Source organism: Coregonus lavaretus, assembly GCF_964263955.1.
Source record: "Coregonus lavaretus genome assembly, contig: HAP1_SCAFFOLD_1227, whole genome shotgun sequence".
NCBI classification, from domain to species: Eukaryota; Metazoa; Chordata; class Actinopteri; order Salmoniformes; family Salmonidae; genus Coregonus; species Coregonus lavaretus.
The window spans coordinates 48,627-63,903 of NW_028158414.1; the positions used below are offsets into that span (position 1 = coordinate 48,627).

General features: G+C 44.5%; 1 long non-coding RNA gene across 1 annotated transcript; it reads right to left on the reverse strand.

Moving 5' to 3' along the window:
* Positions 1-498: 498 nt before the first annotated feature.
* On the reverse strand, positions 499-11,395 carry LOC311124032. The gene is made up of 3 exons (XR_014612682.1): positions 11,291-11,395; positions 972-1,001; positions 499-740 (listed from the first exon to the last, which is right to left on the reverse strand). It is a non-coding gene; the product is annotated as an uncharacterized lncRNA (long non-coding RNA).
* Positions 11,396-15,277: the final 3,882 nt, after the last annotated feature.

Consider the following 15,277-nt stretch of genomic DNA (forward strand, 5'->3'; position numbering starts at 1 on the left):
GGAGAAAAAGAGTTGGTTGAACATTCAATCCGTTTTGTTGATGACACTGTCAAGGACTAAACACAAATATGTTGGATAAAATATTGTATGTTGCTATGTTTGATACTGTAAGAGGTAGAAATGGGTTCTTAGTCACTCAGGACAGGGTTGGGAATAATGCAGGCAGGAGACAGGAATAAGTTCACTTCACTTTATAGAAAATAAACAGCTGGACATCCATCAGGCAGCTTCACTTCAGTAACATCTGAACTACAATGATCTGCCCATGCACATCTCTCATAAACCAATATGACAAACACAAATATAATGTTTAAATACATCTAACATCTCTCCCTCTCTTTAAATGAAATGAAAAAAACATAAAACATGATATATGCTAATCTTGTATAATGTACAAATTAAATCTCTCAATATTACCAGTGTCTTACCTGAACAGATCACATGATGATAATATCCACCATTACAGGCACCATGTCCTCCTACGATGCGACACTCTCTAATAGTAGACTCATCTCCACTGCATCTACCCCATAGTGCGACTCCTCCTCTTCCATCTTCAACCAGAGGTTCTCTAGATGCAGCTACAGCATTCCCACAGCCCAGCTCTCTACACACAACCTTAACCTCTTTCATGCCCCACCACCACATAGAACATAGAACTAACCACTCTCCTTCATAAAAGACTTCCACTGTCCCAGAACAGGAAGTGGTCCCATTCACCAGTCTGACTGAGAGTTCAGCTGTAAACAGCAGAGAGGAAAACACAGTGGTGAGGACAGATTATGACAGGGCTTCTGTTATTCTAATAGCAGTAATGCTTTGTGGTTGACAAGTATTAGCAGTTCCATAAAACAGTACTTGTTATTGGGTTTTAGAATGGTGTGTATGGACACATGAATTTCTCCATGTGGGATAATAAAGTTGACTGATATTGAACCGCTATAATAACTGTAGATTTATACTCTACCTACCTGGTGGACTGACGCTTTGAGCCTGGATATCTGAGGAGAAACAGAGAGAGAGAGGAGAAAGAGAGAGTCAGAGGAAGAGAGAGATGTTAAATGAAAATCAACATGACATTTCATGATGTGATGGGGAAGATAGGATTATCATTGGTATGGTGCAACAACACACGTGATGTGATGGAGAAGATAGGATTATCATTGGTATGGTGCAACAACACACGTGATGTGATGGGGAAGATAGGATTATCATTGGTATGGTGCAACAACACCAACGTGTACACACATTCCCCTTCCATGGAAAGGTGAACCTCTCTTTGCAGATGAGTTTATATATAATTTACATTTGCTTTTGTTTGTTTTTTCAGAGGTCAGGGACAAGCTGAGTGGAAGAGTGGAAAAGGTTACTGGTTATGATGACATATGAAAAGATATTCAGTTGACCGCATGTTTGTCTGTCATCCCTATCTCTTTTGACATCTCCCTCTCTCTCCTCTCCCTTCTCTCTCCCTTCTCTCTCCCTCCCCTCCTCTGCCCCCTCCATCCTCTCTCCACCACTCAATTCAATTTCAATTTAAGGGCTTTATTGGCATGGGAAACGTGTGTTAACATTGCCAAAGCAAGTGAAGTAGATAGTAAACACTCTCTCCTCTGCCCTCCCCACCCCCTCCTCTCTGTCCTCCCTCTCTCTTCCTGACACATAGCATCAGGCCTGTTGAGCTTGACTCAGGTCACAGACCTCTAGCATCTACATTTCAGTGAAGGGAAGTGAACAAGTGCACACTTTAGGAGAAAAGAGAGATAATTGGGACAAAGCTGCTTTATAGGCTAGTGGTTCCCAAACTGGGGTCGGCAGGGTGTGTGGGGGGGGGGGGGGGGGGGGGGGGGGGGGGGTCATGAATACACGTTAGACATGGCAAAATGTATAGAAATGCCAAGAAAATTTGCTTTAAAACTGCACCCTTTTCTCTCCACCAACAAGAGGGGTGTAATGGAGTAGGGGGACGTTGCACCTAGACACTGATCTTGGGTCAGTTTGGGATTTTCCCCACTAATGGTTGATGTTAGGATTGGGGGAGGGGAAGCAGATCCTGATCTGGACCTAGTGGAAACTTCACCTTGGGGCTTAGACCACAGTAAGACCATTTCCAATACCCACATCCCACCCCTAGGGGGCAGCAGCAGCAGGAGACAGGTGCCTGGAGTACCTGCATGGTTTAATGGCTCTGGTGAACTTTAACCTAAGGACTTGGGTAGTGGTGCTCTTTATAGAGAATAGGGTGGTATTTGGGGCCGACTCTATGGGAAAATCTCAATTGCATTTCATTGATTACTCGACTCCTCTCTCCTCGGCTCCTACTCAAAACCCAAAGGAGGCCAGGAGAGAGGACACAACTAGCTGACAGGATGAAATACTGTACTAGGCCTGGGTAATATGAAGGTGATAATATTTCATGTGTCATACTCCCACCAAACTACAGTGAAGTCTGTAGGCTCCAGGGTGAACTTTCCCCTAGGTTCATATAACCCTCTCTTCTGAGGGACCTGAGTTCCTATCAGTTTGGACCTAGTATCTAGGTGTGTGGCAGGACTATTAGACTAGGTGGTCTGTAAGTAGTCAGAATGTGAAGGTTAATGTGTGTAAAGATGTATGGACCTAACCATAAATAATGTAGTGCAGTGCCTCCAACTAATAAGTAAGTTACCCCTGAAGATATGTATTTACTGACTAGGATATATAATAAACCCACACAGTATCTAGAACTACACAATTAAAACTTACTATACTTTACTTTCCTATTTATATTTTTGAGAACTTTTATTTCACTACATTCCTAAAGAAAATAATGTACTTTTTACTCCATACATTTTACCTGACACCCAAAAGTACTTGTTACATTTTCAATGGTGTGGCAGGTAGCTTAGCGGTTAGGAGTGTCTGCCTCTGATCTGGTGGACTCACTAAACACACGTTTCATTTGTAAATTATATCTGAGTGTTGGGGATAGCCCCTAGCTATCCATAAATTAATATAAAGAATTTGAAATGATTTATACTTTTACTTTTGATACCTAAGTATATTCAAATACATTAGAGTGTCTAGTTTGAGAAACAGAAAACCAAATACTTTTAGACTATTACTCCAGTAGTGTTTTCCTGGGTGACTTTCACTTTTACTTGAGTCTTTTTCTATTAAGGTATCTTTTCTTTTTATGAAGTATTACAAGTATGTTCTTTTTCCACCACTGCGTACGCAATACAACTGTATACTTAGACGGCCTGACCGTTGAAGAAGTCGGAAGTTTACATACACTTAGGTTGAAAACTTGTTTTTGAACCACTCCACAAATTTCTTGTTAACAAACTATAGTTTTGGCAAGTCGGTTAGGACATCTACTTTGTGCATGACACACGTAATTTTTCCAACAATTGTTTACAGACAGATTAATTCACTTATAATTCACTGTATCACAATTCCAGCGGGTCAGATGTTTACATACACTAAGTTGACTGTGCCTTTAAACAGCTTGGAAAATTTCTGAAAATGATGTCATGGCTTTAGAAGCGTCTGATAGGCTAATTGACATAATTTGAGTCAATTGGAGGTGTACCTGTAGATGTATTTCAAGGCCTACCTTCAAACTCAGTGCCTCTTTGCTTGACATCATGGGAAAATCAAAAGAAATCAGCCAAGACCTCAGAAAAAAGTCTGGTTCATCCTTGGGAACAATTTCCAAATGCCTGAAGGTACCACATTCATCTGTACAAACAATAGTAAGCAAGTATAAACACCATGGGACCACGTAGCAGTCATACCGCTCAGGAAGGAGACACGTTCTGTCTCCTAGAGATTAACGTACTTTGGTGCGAAAAGTGCAAATCAATCCCAGAACAACAGCAAAGGACCTTGTGAAGATGCTGGAGGAAACAGGTACAAAAGGATCTATATCCATAGTAAAATGAGTCATATATCGACATAACCTGAAAGGCTGCTCAGCAAGGAAGAAGCCACCGCTCCAAAACCGCCATATAAAAGCCAGATTACGGTTTGCAATTGCATATGGGGACAAAGATCGTACATTTTGGAGAAATAGCCTCTGGTCTGATGAAACAAAAATAGAACTGTTTGGCCATAATGACCATCGTTATGTTTGGAGGAAAAAGGGGGTGGCTTGCAAGCCGAAGAACACCATCCCAACCGTGAAGAACGGGGGTGGCAGCATTATGCTGTGGGGGTGCTTTGATGCAGGTGTCACACCCTGACTCTGGGGACTCGTATTTGTTGAGTCAGGGTGTGTATTTTCTGTGTTGTATGTTCTATGATGCATTTTCTATGTTTAGATCTAGATCGTCTAGATCTATGTTGGCCGGTGTGGTTCCCAATCAGAGGCAGCTGTAGCTCGTTGTCTTTGATTGGGGCCCATACTTAGGCAGCCTATTGGCACTAGTGGGTTGTGGGATCTTGTTCCATGTGAGGTATGTTGTTTGTCTACCTTGGACTTCACGTTTCGTTTCATTTGTTGTTTTGTCGTGGTGTTTATTCAGTATAAATAAACATGTATGCATATCACGCTGCGCCTTGGTCCGTCCCGTCTATAAATGATCGTGACAAAAGATCCCACCAGACCTGGACCAAGCAGTGTGCCGAGGAGGAGCAGAGAGGATGGACTTGGCAGGAGATGAGAGAGGATCTGGCAAGAAAGAGGGAGGCCCTGATCAGGGTGGAGAGGCAATCCCCCAAAAACATTTTTTTTGGGGGGGGGGGGGGGGGGGGCACACGGTGTGGACGACGAGGCAGCAGGAGGCCGCGACAGGGCGGATCCGCTGTTTAGTAGAGGAGGCCACCAGATTACAGGGGACATTGGTTCAGAGGGAGCAGAAGGAAAGGGTAGAGGCACGGCGAGAGGAGCTGGTTAGGCAGCAGAAGGAGCGGGGGTTAATTTAGGAACACAGTCCCGCTCCTCGCACCAAGCCAGTGGTGCGTGTTCCCAGTACGGCCCGGCCCGTTCCTGCCCCTCGCACCAAGCCAGTGGTGCGCGTCACCAGCCCGGCCCGGCCTGTTCCTGCCCCTCGCACCAAGCCAGTGGTGCGCGTCGCCAGCCCGGCCCGGCCTGTTCCTGCTCCCCGCACTAAGCCAGTGGTGCGTGTTCCCAGTACGGCCAAGCCTGTTCCTGCCCCTCGCACCAAGCCAGTGGTGCGCGTCGCCAGCCCGGCCTGTTCCTGCCCCTCGCACCAAGCCAGTGGTGCGCGTCGCCAGCCCGGCCCGGCCTGTTCCTGCCCCTCGCACCAAGCCAGTGGTGCGCGTCGCCAGCCCGGCCCGGCCTGTTCCTGCCCCTCGCACCAAGCCAGTGGTGCGCGTAGCCAGCCCGGTCTGGTCCGTTCCTGCTCCCCGCACCAAGCCAGTGGTGCGTGTGTCCAGTCCGGCACGGCCCGTGCCTGTTCCACCGGTGCCTGGTCCGGCACCAGTCAGCTGCTCCACTCCGGAGCCAGAGCAGTCCGCTCCACCGGGGTCCAGTCCAGATCCGGTCAGCGGCTCCACTCCGGAGCCAGAGCAGTCCGCTCCACCGGTGCCTAGTCCAGCTCCGGTCAGCGGCTCCAGTCCGGAGCCTGTGCAGTCCGCTCCACCGGTGCCTGGTCCAGCTCCGGTCAGCGGCTCCAGTCCAGACCCAGACGTCAGCCCCTCTTCAGGTTCGGAGTCTCCCACACCAGGGTCCAGACAGGGCTTGGTACTTCGTGGGAGGAAGGAGAGGGGAAGCAGCGTGCCGAGGTCCAGACCAGACCAGAGCGCAACAGGGAGGCGGAGAGTAAGTGGTCGTCACGCCCTGAGCCGGATCCGCCTCCGAGGCGGAATGCCCACCCGGCCCCTACCCTGTTATGTTTATGTTGTGCAGTCGGAGTCCGCACCTTTGGGGGGGGGGGGGTACTGTCACGCCCTGACTCTGGGGACTCGTATTTGTTGAGTCAGGGTGTGTATTTTCTGTGTGGTATGTTCTATGTTGCATTTTCTAGGTTTAGTTCTAGATCGTGTAGATCTATGTTGGCCGGTGTGGTTCCCAATCAGAGGCAGCTGTAGCTCATTGTCTCTGATTGGGGACCATACTTAGGTAGCCTATTGGCACTAGTGGGTTGTGGGATCTTGTTCCGTGTGAGGTATGTTGTTTGTCTACCTTGGACTTCACGTTTCGTTTCATTTGTTGTTTTGTCGTGGTGTTTATTCAGTATAAATAAACATGTATGCATATCACGCTGCGCCTTGGTCCGTCCCGTCTATAAACGATCGTGACAGCAGGAGGGACTAGTGCACTTCACAAAATAGATGGCATCATAACAAAGAAAAATTATGTGGATATATTGAAGCAACATCTCAAGACATCAGTCAGGAAGTTAAAGCTTGGTCGCAAATGGGTCTTCCAAATGGACAATGACCCCAAGCATACTTCCAAAGTTGTGGCAAGATGGCTTAATGACAACAAAGTGAAGGTATTGGAGTGGCCATCACAAAGCCCTGACCTCAATCCTATAGAAAATGTGTGGGCAGAACTGAAAAAGCGTGTGCGAGCAAGGAGGCCTACAAACCTGACTCAGTTACACCATCTCTGTCAGGAGGAATGGGCCAGAATTCACCCAACTTATTGTGGGAAGCTTGTGGAAGGCTACCCGAAACATTTGACCCAAATTAAACAATTTAAAGGCAATGCTACCAAATACTAATTGACTGTCTGTAAACTTCTGACCCACTGGGAATGTGATGAAAGAAATAAAAGCTGAAATAAATCATTCTCTCTACTATTATTCTGACATTTCACATTCTTAAAATAAAGTGGTGATCCTAACTGACCTAAGACAGGGAATGTTTACTGGGATTAAATGTCAGGAATTGTGAAAAAACTGAGTTTAAATGTATTTGGCTAAGGTGTATGTAAACTTCCGACTTCAACTGTAGCTGTTCTATCATACAGTAGCAGCCAATGTGTGGTGTTCAATGTAGGCCTACATTCCAATTCAAAGTGAATGGAACATATCCATATTTGGCAATGGTATATTTGCATATAGGCCTACTGCATCTCATATTGGTTATGCCGCACCGGTCTGTGTAGAGTACGGGCTGAGTTGTGCGTGTCAATGCAATAGAATCCTACTCCGATGCGTTCTGTTTCGGTGTGTTTTATTGAAAGTGGCTAATATTGCATTGATTTGATCACATTTGCCACAGTAAAGGGACCCGTTGATAGTGTTAACAGGGAAAACTCTAGAACAGTGGTCACCAACCTTGGAGTCAAGATCACTTTGAGATCTAACGTTACCACTCAGGTTTCTTGTTTTACATGACTTTTAAAATCAGTTCATCCAATCCATCCATTATTCCTTCCTACCTTCAGTAACAGTATGATATAAGGAAAACGCAGACAAGCTTTCATGTTTCATTTAAGTGAGATGTATTGTACTTATCAATGGTTTGGATGAGCGCTCTGATTGATTGTTTGTTTCTGTTCCTTTCTCCGCAGCTTCCAGGTATGCTGGAATAAGGATGCAAGCAGCTTCTTCTTCTTCTTCTTCTTCTTCTTCTTCTTCTTCTTCTTCTTCTTCTTCTTCTTCTTCTTCTTCTTCTTGACGTTCGCAACAATTATATGTGCATTCTGCCACCTACTGTAGAGGTGGATAATACCGATCCAAAAATGATACACATTTAATAAAATAACAAATTCCATACAATTCAGTAACGAAATGTTAATGAAACTAAATCAGCCAGCTTTTCTATTTTAACCAGGTCCCTATACAGGCTCAGAAAGATCCTGTGATATCGGGACATTTCCTGGCGACAGTAGTCCTTGCAGTGCTTCTGCCGTTAAGTCTTGAAGGCGCAAAAACATATCGGCTGCAGATAAAATGATGTCCAGCTTCTTGGACACTTGTGCAGTACAATTAATAACTGTGGCTATAAATGCTACAAAATCCACCTTTTTCACAATAAGTGTATCCAGATCACTTGGTTGAAGTATAACATGTGCAATTGGTTGTGGTGGATCCACCGCCATATCTTCTTCAGAACTGTGGCCTCTTTCCCCTTCAACGCCTCCACATAGGAGATTTGCTGTACAGCCCTGATCCTTGACACCTCAACCTCTTTCACCCTAACAGGGCACTCAGGGAATTCGGAAGTATGATCCCCACCACAGTTCCAACATTTTACATTCACAGACTCTTCAATAACATATTCCTTCCGTCTGCAAACACTTGACACAAGGCCAAACTTCTTACAGTTTTTACAGGAACGCTCTTACGGCGTATCATATATATCCCAACTTTACATAGGGAGGTATATCCTCATCAAACACCAGTGGCGATTTTAGTAAATCTTGCAAAAATAAATAAAATGTGGGATGCATGCCAGCAAAGCCACTACACAACACAACACTAAACAATACATGAATTGCACTATAACAGTGACAAACGGTGCCCACGAACTGTTAGGCCCTATACAAAGCTGTCCCAACAGCAGAGTCCCAACAGCAGTCCCAACACCTTACCACTGCTACACCTGGCTATCAGTGGAGCCTTGTCTGATATAATTTGAAAGGAAACACTTAGAAATGTTTGGAAATATGAAAATAATGTAGTAGAATATAACACATTAGATCTGGTAAAAGATAATACTAACAAAAAAACATGCATATTTTTTTTTGTGCATTATCTTTGAAATGCAAGAGGAAGCCAGACAGTGATGAGGATTCTAGATGCAATTTAGATGTTGTCCACCAGATGGCAGCAGTGTGTGTGCAACGTTTCAGACTGATCCAGTGAAGAACTACATCACCTCACAATATTTTGTATCAAGTCTGCCAGGAGTTTTCCCAAATGTGCCAAATTGGTTTTCAAGTACATAACTATACAGAACATACAAAAATGCTATGGTAATAAAACAATTAAGTTTGCACACTCCCAGGAATGACACATATGATGGATCAATAGCTTCCCTACAGAATAAACACTAACCTTCACACATCTAGATGGCCGGGCGGGGTGGGTGTGGAGCCAGATGTCAAACTGTAGAACCCAGTTCCTACATTTGAATATAAAAATTGATTTTTCAAACAAAACTACACTACATTTGATCTCTGGGACCCTCAGGATGGCAAATCAGAGCAAGATTACTGAATGTGAGTACATTATTTACCTTCAGAGGTGAATGTACCAAACCAGTTGCCTTGATGAAAGTGTTTTGTTGTTGTGCACTATCCTCAAACAATAGCATGGTATTTTTTAGCTGTAATAGCTACTGTAAATTGAACACTGCAGTTAGATTAACAAGAATTTAAGCTTTCTGCCCATATAAGACATGTCTATGTCGCGGAAGGTTGGCTGTTGTTTACAACACCAGCTGATGGCGAAACCCAGTCGCACCGCATTATTTCTACCTCATGCACAAATTCATGTTACTTCTATGAACAGAGAAAGTGAAATATTCCTCGATATTAAAAAAGACCCAAGCCGCTAATAATAACCATGCAAGCCTATAGATAGACTTTCCTACTCATTCATTACAGCTGCAGTGCTTGTTGTAGCGCTGACTGTAAATAGGAAGAATGTGCATTTTATGGCTTATAAAAGTGTTGAATACAAATAGTTGACAGTGCTGAGTAAGAACCTAAACATGACCTCAGTCATAAAAACAGCAGCTCTTTGCTGTATTCGTTGACAGTCTCTCTAGTCATGGTTTTAAACGTTTTGAAATCTCAAACTATCAATTTTGCAGTATCTTTCTTTTAAGCCTGTTACATTACCGCAGACACGGTAATCTGAGCCATCCGATTGTAAAATAAGAATTTGTTCTTAATTAACTGACTTGCCTTGTTAATTAAAGGTTAAATATAAAATATAAAAAACTGATTATGGTAAGAGACCCTGCATAAACAGGACTGATAATGAGATGTATAGGGCAGTAGAAGGCAATGTTGTTCAGCATGTCTATGACTGTAAGATAAAGACAGTTGATGTTTCTCTGATCCTGTCTGAAGCTGTACGGAGGATTCATTGTTCCACAACATAGGAGCTGACGAATGACACACACACACACACACACATCACACACACACACACACCATACACCACACACACCATACACCACACACACACACAAACCACACACACACACACATCACACATCACACATCACACATCACACACACACACACACATAAACCACACACACCATACACCACACACACACACAAACCACACATACACCATACACCACACACACACCATACACACACACCACACACACCACACACCATACACAACACACACACACCATACACAACACACACACAAAACACACACACACACACACCACACACCATACACAACACACACACACCATACACACACACATCACACACCACACACCACACACCATACACAACACACACACACCATACACCACACCATACACATCACACATCACACACACCATACACCACACACACACACAAACCACACACACACATCACACACACCATACAACACACACACAAACCACACACACACACACACATATGCATGTATATTTTCTGCCAAAATATTTTTTTTTTGCCATTTGTTTAAGGTTGGTAGCTGCATCATGTTATGGGTATGCTTGTCATCAGCCTAGGGAGTTTTTTTGATAAAAAGAAATGGAATAGAGAACAGGCAAAATCCTAGATGGAAAACCTGGTTTAGTCTGCTATCCAACAGACACTGGTAGACACTGGGAGAGTTGATTAACTCTGCCAGGGAGGCAGTTTGTACATTCAGACACATGAAATGGTTCAAAATGGCAACCTACCCAGCGCGCAGTGCAGCTGAATCAGGTGCACCGACCGCCAACAGCCCGAGACAAATAAAAAAAAATAGGACCACAAGGCTTTATTGTGGGTTTTTACAGAAATGTTTGCCGATCCACTAGGAATATCATGGAGATGGACCAGTGGATCGCGATCAACCGGTTGGTGAAAACTGCTCTAGACAATTGAGTGAAGTTCAATATCATGCTTCTCTCTGTGGGCTGATATGTCTGTACGGCAGTCTCGGGCTGCGAGCGCAGTTTAGAGGGAACGTTGACCATCACATCTTCATTTACATTAGTGCCTGTCCCCAGATGGACATTTATGCTACAGTAAAATACATTTACAGGTGATCACATCATTGTCCTGCTTTAAGACAGATTTTTACTGTCTGCTTCCAGTTATATGTTATTTTAATAGCCCTGTAAATGATCATATATCTTACAATATCAAATCATATCTCAGTAACTGTCAGAGGTGTATATCAGTATAACAGCATCCTACCTGTGCTCCAGAACAGGATCATCAATATCACTGCAGGTATCATATCTGTCTCTAACTGGGGCTCCACTGAGCTATACAAGTCTACTGTCATGAAGAGTGGACTGAAGAGTGGAAAATACTGCTAGGTTATATGTCATTAGTTCATTAGGGCTTTGATGTGAGATAAACTTCTTAGCAACTTATCTTGGATCAGTGATTGAGCCCAGCTAAACACAGCAAACTGATCTGTCTTGCAGCAATGTTTCACATAGTGTGTTATATAATATCACCTCTAACTTTCTACTGCTTGAGTTCACCTCTTATAGAATATTGGTTAATGTTCCAGCTCCTAAATATAAACAGTACCAGCACCCAAAATGAGTACTGATGAGGTCTCATGTTAGAGCAGGAGAAGGGGGGATGTGGTGTAGAAGCTAGAGGTATGTTACCCAAGTCAACTCAACAGGCCTGATGCTATATGTCAGGGTCAGGCTGGGCTGGGCCAAAAGTGGGTAAGGTTACTGGTTATGATGACATCACTGGTGAGAAGTCAGTGATAAAAATATATTATATATTCTCTCTCTCTCGCCCCCTCCTCCATCTTCTCCTCGCCCTTCCCTCCCCTCTCTCTGGTTCTGACCATTACTCCCTCCCTCCCTCCCCTCCTCTAATGTATATTATATAAGGGGAGGGAGAATGAGAAGGGGAGATTGGGAGAAGAGGAGAGGGTGAGAAGAGGGGAAGAAGAGGAGAGAGGGAGAAGAGGAGAGGGGAAGAAGAGGAGAGGGGGAGAAGAGGAGAGGGGGAGAAGAGGAGAGGGGGAGAAGAGGAGAGGGGGAGAGAGGAGAGGGGGGAGAAGAGGAGAGGAGAGGGGAGGGGGAGAAGAGGAGAGGGGAAGAAGAGGAGAGGAGGAGAAGAGGAGAGGGGGAGAAGAGGAGAGGAGGAGAAGAGGAGAGGGGGGAGAAGAGGAGAGGGGGAGAAGAGGAGAGTGGGGAGAAGAGGAGAGGGGAGGGGAAGAAGAGGAGAGGGGAAGAAGAGGAGAGGGGGAGAAGAGGAGAGGGGGGAGAAGAGGAGAGGGGGAGAAGAGGAGAGGGGGAAGAAGAGGAGAGGGGGAGAAGAGGAGAGGGGGAGAAGAGGAGAGGGGGAGAAGAGGAGAGAAGAGGAGAGGGGGAGAAAAGGAGAGGAGGAGAAGAGGAGAGGGGAAGAAGAGGAGAGGGGGAGAAGAGGAGAGGAGGATAAGAGGAGAGGAGAGGGGGGAGAAGAGGAGAGGGGGGAGAAGAGGAGAGGAGGAGAAGAGGAGAGGAGGAGAAGAGGAGAGGGGAGGGGGGAGAAGAGGAGAGGGGGGAGAAGAGGTGAGGGGGAGAAGAGGAGAGGGGAGAAGAGGAGAGGGGGGAGAAGAGGAGAGGGGGGAGAAGAGGAGAGGGGGAGAAGAGGAGAGGGGGGAGAAGAGGAGAGGGGGAGAAGAGGAGAGGGGGGAGAGGAGGAGAGAGGGAGAAGAGGAGGAGAGGGGGAGAAGAGGAGAGTGGGGAGAAGAGGAGAGATGGAGAAGACGAGAGGGAGGAGAGGAGGAGAGATGGAGAAGAGGAGAGGAAGAGAGATGGAGAAGAGGAGAGGGGGAGAGGAGGAGAGGGGGAGAAGAAGAGAGGGGGGAGAGGGGGAGAGGGGGTACCGTTCGTCTCCCACCGTTCCATCCGTGGGACTATACCTTCTGTTATCAAGTGGGAGTTTCCACCATATTTAGTATACCAGTCATTTCAGTTTAGGGAAGGGAACAAGTGCACACTTTAGGAGAAAGGAGAGATAATTGGGACAATGCTTCGTTCTAGACTACAGTCCTGCGTCTGTGACACCAGATTACCACCTAGTGGCCATACGAGGAACTGTCCTGTCAGTATGTTTTTACTGCTTGCTCTTAACAACACATGACCTTCATTCATGATATGATGTGTGAGTACTAAAAGAATATGAATATAGTATAGTATATTATATTCTAGTATATTTATTATATATGTGGGTCTGATAAGTAAACACTCTTAATGTGTGCTGTTTTATCACTAAGAAGAGCATTGGGCACTATGTAACCAAACACATGTGGAACCTCATGATATGAGAGATAAGAAGTGTTTAAAAAGAAGAGTCCTGAACCCTGTAGACTACTACACTACTTCTGAAGAAGACCAGACTCATTTCAGAATGAAGACAGTTCTGACGGTGTTGCTGTTGGGTCATGGCTAGAAGGGATCCATCTTTTGTCAGATTAACGCTAGATTTGACTTTTCATAGCAGGTTAGGAGAATTTGTGCAGCAGGTTAGGATGATTAGGTTAAGGTTAGGAAAAGGGTTAGGATTAGCTAAAATGTTTTTTTTTAATGTTAATTAGCCATCAGACTGATAAATAGTGAATTAATGGCTACACACACTCACAATACTATATATTCACAATATATACACACTCAACCACACTACTATAATTCACACTATATACACACTCAGTCACAATACTATATATTCACACTTTATACATCTCACTCACAAACTATATATTCTCACTATATACACAGTAAGTCACAATACTATATATTCACACTATATACACACACTCACTCATAATACTTTGCTCTGGATAAGAGCGTCTGCTGAAATGACTACAAATGTAAAGAAAAATCACACTTTATACACACTCAGTCACAATACTATATATACACACTCACTCACAAGACTTTATATGAACATTCAATTGCCAAAACATTGAAAATATTCCATTGTCTCTGTCAAGTCCACACTGGGTAGTGATCAATAGAAAAATAGGAAATTACTATGAAATAATCAAATATTTCACTTGGGTATGTGTTCCCCATACTGTACTGTCTTTAGTCATCCTATTTAGCTAGCCTGTCTAAGTATACTGCAGAACTGTCTGAACAAATCGTTTTGTGTCTGGTTCATGGTGTAACTGGCTGAGATTCTCCCAGAGTGTCTGGGTCATGGTGTAACTGGCTGAGATTTTCCCAGAGTGTCTGGGTCATGGTGTAACTGGCTGAGATTCTCCCAGAGTGCCTGGGTCATGGTGTAACTGGCTGAGATTCTCCCAGAGTGTCTGGGTCATGGTGTAATTGGCTGAGATTCTCCCAGAGTGTCTGGGTCATGGTGTAACTGGCTGAGATTCTCCCTGAGTGTCTGGGTAATGGTATAACTGGCTGAGATTCTCCCTGAGTGTCTGGGTCATGGTGTAATTGGCTGAGATTCTCCCAGTCTGGGTAATGGTGTAACTGGCTGAGATTCTCCCTGAGTGTCTGGGTAATGGTATAACTGGCTGAGATTCTCCCTGAGTGTCTGGGTAATGGTGTAACTGGCTGAGATTCTACCAGAGTGTCTGGGTCATGGTGTAATTGGCTGAGATTCTCCCAGTCTGGGTAATGGTGTAACTGGCTGAGATTCTCCCAGAGTGTCTGGGTAATGGTGTAATGGTGTAACTGGCTGACAGGATGATGCAGTACTGTACATGTAGGCCTGTGGTATAATATTGTTCTCTGGCCAACAGAGGGAAATATTTCATTTTTCATCTTTCATACTCCCACCAAACTGCAGTGAAGAAAGCACAGGTAAAGTTTCCACGAGGTAAAGATCTAGGATCAGCTTCTCCTCCCCCAATCCTAACCTTATCCATTAGTGGGGGAAATGCAAAACTAACCCAAGATCAGCGTGTAGGGAAAACTTCACCCTATATTCAGTGGTACCCTGTTCCCTATATAGAGCACTCACTACTATTGACCAGGGCCCACGGGGCTATACACTATACAGCTAAATGCTAATAGGTCACTATACAGCTAAATGCTAATAGGACACTATACAGCTAAATGCTAATAGGTCACTATACAGCTAAATGCTAATAGGACACTATACAGCTAAATGCTAATAGGACACTATACAGCTAAATGCTAATAGGACACTATACAGCTAAATGCTAATAGGTCACTATACAGCTAAATGCTAATAGGACACTATACA